Here is a 5,067-nt window from a genome sequence, read left to right on the forward strand (position 1 = left end):
ATTTTATTCTTACCCGTTGTTTACATACTTCTACTTCCCCCCTATAACGCCCTCGTTTATTGAAGGTATTGAAATGAGTAAATAAATAAAACCGCATTCTACTTAAACTAAAATATTAAATACACTTTTTTTTTATTGCTGTGCAGTTACATCGCTTCGTAGAGCTTCGTAAAACTTCGTTATATATAGTGTTTCGAGAGAAGACTGTGCGTTCATACACGACGTTTCAATGTCAATAAAATTGGTGAACCGAAGAATTTTCGACAATGTTCGCATCAAATTAGCTACCCCCCCCCCCCCACCTCCGATTCCCCCCAACCTCCCCCGAAAAAAAAAAGAGATACCCAATCAGTGCTTATCTTGAAAAAAAAATAATCAATGCGACCCCTCTGTTGCCCTCTCGAAAATGAATGAACGAGATGTATTTCGTTCATCTTGACTTGATCAATTTCGTTCACTTTCAAACAACAAAAAAAAATCCTAACTCTACGCAAAAAGCTGGTCACTGTTAAATAACAAAGCTTCTCCAGTTCGTCCGCGTGGCCTAATGGATAAGGCGTCTGACTTCGGATCAGAAGATTGCAGGTTCGAGTCCTGTCGCGGACGCTCCTTTCTTTTTCTTCCTTTTTTTTATTATAACAGCATTACCACGTCTGCGGACAAACGCTGCTGCAAGATTGCAACAACTCTGCATGTCACAGACGTCACAACGATGGCAACAGATTTCACTCGCACATGAATGACTCGGCAAACTTCACCTCCTTTTCAGATGGTACGTGAATGTACCTGGACCATCGCGTTGCTTACCTATCATTTCATTAGCTCATTCAAACGTGAGAAATTCATGCGTGCGTGTTTTAAAAATATTAGGCTTCGCTTCATGACAGAAGCACTGCTGCAGCGTTTTTTCTGGTACTCTCCGTATGGAAACTTAGCAATTGTAATGATCATGTCAGGATGGCCGAGCTGTCCAAGGCGCTGCGTTCAGGTCGCAGTCCGGTCTTCCGGGCGTGGGTTCGAATCCCACTTCTCACATTCCTTTTGCTTCGGCGTTGAAGTAGTTAAATTATATTGGGGATTTAGTAAAACTTCTTAGTTCTCGGTGAGCCATTACCGTTTATACATTACAAGCAGTTAACGAAAGCCGAGCATGGAAAATGGACAAGCTGGTAACGATATTTTGTGACATTTCGTGCAACTACAATACGTGTTTATGTTGCGCAAAACGATTCACGCACACGCACGCACGCACACATTCAGCGCCACAACCGAGTTGTAAGACGAAAGCTGATTGAGCTGTCAAAGCCTTTTATGTCACTACTCTGAAATTCAACCCTCAACCCTACCCCTGTAACGCCAGAAGGATGATGCATAGCAAATTACTACATAGACGCCCTGCCCCGCTAAATGACCCCTATTATCGTACTGTACCCCAGAGTGAAAAATGATGTCCCCGCCTCTGATTAAAGGGACGGAGTTTTTTAAATGCGAAACATTTCTTAGCGAACCCAAGGCACACTGAGCTATTCTATCTACGAATCTATCTATCTAGCCACCTACGTCTGGGTTCTCTCGTGATCGCCTCCTTAACTTGGTGCAGACCAAAATTGGCATGGAAGGGTAAGAGAATTTGACTGTCAGGTCATGACATGAGTAACGTGAAAATCCTGTCACGTACGTCGTCAAACCTTTTCCTCCAGACACGCGCGGCACATACCAGTTTACCACGGTATACGGGTATGCGCGCCACAGGTGAAAGACAGTATCTACCCAGGAACGGCAAAACCAGATATTGGTAATTTAAGTGCGAGAACGCTAAGAGAAACCGACACCGGCAGCGTTGACCCGACGAATCCAAAGAATAAAAATTAGGATGCGAGCTGGAATCGAAACCAAGCGTTCTGCGTGACCATCAGGTATTCTACCACAGAGCCACGCCAGGTCTGTAAACTGGTTTGGAAAAACAGCCTGTGCAGGCGTAATGTCAGTGCAACGTCAATTGTGGTTGTGGTGCAGGCTATATAATCTTACAACAAAGCAATAAACACTACATATTTACCCCAACGATACAGGTGTCATATCAGATTAACGTCTGTGGTTCCAATGTCTAATGTGGTTCCAATCCGCAAAGAAATGGGAAAGGGCTCGAGATAAACAAAACTCAGAAGCAATACGGCTGGCCATGTATTCACATTAATTCGTCGCTGATGGCTCCATGCTGCGGGTGCGGGAAGTGTCAGATACGATATTCAACCTATCTAAGATGCAGCTCGCGTGAGTTGCCTGGCGGAACACCCGTGCTTCTAACGAGATTCACGATACGCTGAATGATTTTATTACTTTGAAAACGTAGACATTGCCCGCACTTCTTGGCTCCACATGCGCGGTTTCTCCATGCGGAGATCCAAGGTGCATGTATGCGCATGCACGTCGACGTGTCTACAAGTGGGCGTCATAGCAATTCTCCAAGATGAATGAAATTACGTCGAGAACATTTTAGCGTGATGCAGCGTTGTGGATAGTTGCGAACATGCGGCCTGCTGTGTCGTCTGTACTGAGAGCGCGCTTGAACACATATGGGGTCGCTCAGAAAAAGCGGCCGTACATAAAGGCGATGAGTACAATAATAGCGAAGAATGCGACGCGATGCATCGATAATGATCACTGATAGAGAGGCCAGCAAATGGTAGAAACACAACATTTCGCTTTAGGACGAAACTAATTGTAAAAATCCTCCAAAACACATCTCAAAACTGCGCCTTCGCAGACAGGTTACGCAAAATAGTATGCATGGACGACACACGGCATTGGTCACTCTTATAATTAGAGAAAAAAAAACATTCCTAATTCAACTTCACTGGCTCAGTTTAATGAACGAATGAAGCAGATTTCAAGGCTGTCTCCGTGTGCTGATGCAATGAGGCTCATTAAGTTCGATGCACATCGAACAAAAAGGCTCCATACGTTCCACAAAATGAAACTAAGTTATGCGGTTTACTTTTAGACCTAGAGGCATTGTCCAAAACTGCTCTGTTGCTTCATCTTGAAAGAAGAGATTTCATCATTCGCATTAGTCTTCAGTTCTCAAAAGGAGGCTATAATTTATAACATCAAACTTCGTTGCAAAAACGGCCACCGCCAGTCAAGTTATCTCCATTTTAAAATTTGATTATCACCAGCTGACACGTTTTAAAATAGCCAAAGCCGACTCCACACCCCCGTTACGATTGACGGAAATCGTTCGAACAGACTCTTACCTTTATGCAGCCGTCTGGGCTAGTAAACCACGCCAAGCCTTGCCACCCGCCTTTATTAACAGCAAGCCTTGTCCTCACGGCGAGTGAGGCATGATCTTTCTAAAGATGCTGATACAGGATGCAATCTTTACGGACGCATTGTTCGATGTATGGTCGCTCCAAAAATAAATAAATAAATATATAAATAAATAAATAAATAAATAAATAAAAACAAGAGATCATAATACGGAATCACTCTACAAAATACGATGAAAAATTCGCGCACACGTTGTGTCGACAAACGGACTCGTCTGCTTCAAGGCTACAGCGACACCCCGGATTCGGGAATTTTTCATCTCTTCATAAGCTTCCATCTTCCCTGAGCTTCTGCCATTTTTTTTATTACTACAAAATAAGAGACTACGTAAATATATGCTTAACCAGTATAACTGAACAGCTAAATACAAACACATTGAACTATTTGTTCATTAAATATGTGGAAGTCGTTATGCCAGATGAGCATGCTGACTCGTAGTATCTACCACACACAGGAGAGTTATTTGAAAAATCTAGTTCAATTGAACATTTCAACCTGGAAACGTCCTTGCTTTTTAGGAGCGAAGCTACTTATGCCCGCACTTCGCGCCGTCGAAGCTCCCTTCTCTTTAAGCATCGCCTTAGGTTGCAGTGGCCGGTAATTTAAAAGGAAATGCTTAGGCTTTGAGCGGTTTGGTTCTATCGCACCAGAAATTAGAGGTTAAAATAAATAAGCTCTGTGCATAACTGGTTATAATGGTCGTCTTCACTTTCACCGCCTTTATCGTGAATTGTGAAACGACAACCATCATTCTAGCACACTACGGGCGCTTTGTCGAAGTTAGTAGCAGACGGTCTCCCCACCTGGCGCCGGCGCAAAACAGGACGATGAAACGCTGCGCGCGCCGAGCGTTCCGTCGCCGCCGTCGAAGGTCCCCGTTACATCACCGCTCGCCCCCCTCTCCCACCTGTCTCCCTCTCCCTGCGCTGCACGCGCCGCACACTCACTCGCTCAGTCGTTCCCGCCACCGAGCGCAGCAGACGCTCTCCCCACCCGCTCCGCACCCTACCGCCTTCATGAAAGCCAGCAGCGAGATCAGGCGCATAGTCACTTGCGTCCCATGTCTAAGGAGCTTCGCTCATCGGTTGTATTCGTACACGGAACTGCTAGTTTTTTGCATGCTGGACGTTTTTTTCGTTGCATTGCAAGGCAAGGCTAATGAGAAATGCTAGATTATTTCATACTATAGTCGGGTACAACTTTAGACGACAGCGGCATTTCCACCTCAAATGCCGATGCACACAAGCGTGCACGAATGAGCGCGCGCTATAGACAAACGTCGTAAGCTGGATGCAGTGTTGCGGAATGGGCGCCTTCATTCATTCCAATTCCATTCCTGGGAATTAGAACTTGCCGCAATTCCATTCCTTTCTATTCCTCGGAATGAAAAAAAATTAGCCCATTCCTCCGGGAATGGCCGGGCAGTTCAATTCCATTCCTGTAATTCCTCAACGTAGGAAAGGCGTCTTGATAGTTTTATCGGGTTAGGAATGAACGACCCATAAAGCTGATGTCATCAGATGCATTAAGAACTGCGAAAGTACGCCAAACACGTTACCAAGGTCGAGAGATGATAGCTTGGTGACATATCTCGTGCAGTACAACCACCCTACTAATTCCCATAGGGGCAGTTCTCCCGCTACCTATAGTATTTGCATGGCCAGCATGCTTGAACTAACGGTGATGTTTGAATATTGTTTAAGCTTAAATGTACTTAAAAGAAGACTAGGCAGT

At 44.7% G+C, this 5,067-nt stretch overlaps 2 non-coding genes across 2 annotated transcripts; both read left to right on the top strand.

Moving 5' to 3' along the window:
* Positions 1 to 533: 533 nt before the first annotated feature.
* Trnar-ucg (transfer RNA arginine (anticodon UCG)) lies at positions 534 to 606 on the top strand. Its single transcript has one exon. It is a non-coding gene; the product is annotated as a tRNA-Arg (tRNA).
* Positions 607 to 951: 345 nt separating this feature from the next.
* Positions 952 to 1,035, top strand: Trnal-cag (transfer RNA leucine (anticodon CAG)). The gene has a single exon. It is a non-coding gene; the product is annotated as a tRNA-Leu (tRNA).
* The last annotated feature ends 4,032 nt before the right edge of the window (positions 1,036 to 5,067 follow it).

Source organism: Rhipicephalus sanguineus, chromosome 1 (genome assembly GCF_013339695.2).
Source record: "Rhipicephalus sanguineus isolate Rsan-2018 chromosome 1, BIME_Rsan_1.4, whole genome shotgun sequence".
NCBI classification, from domain to species: domain Eukaryota; kingdom Metazoa; phylum Arthropoda; class Arachnida; order Ixodida; family Ixodidae; genus Rhipicephalus; species Rhipicephalus sanguineus.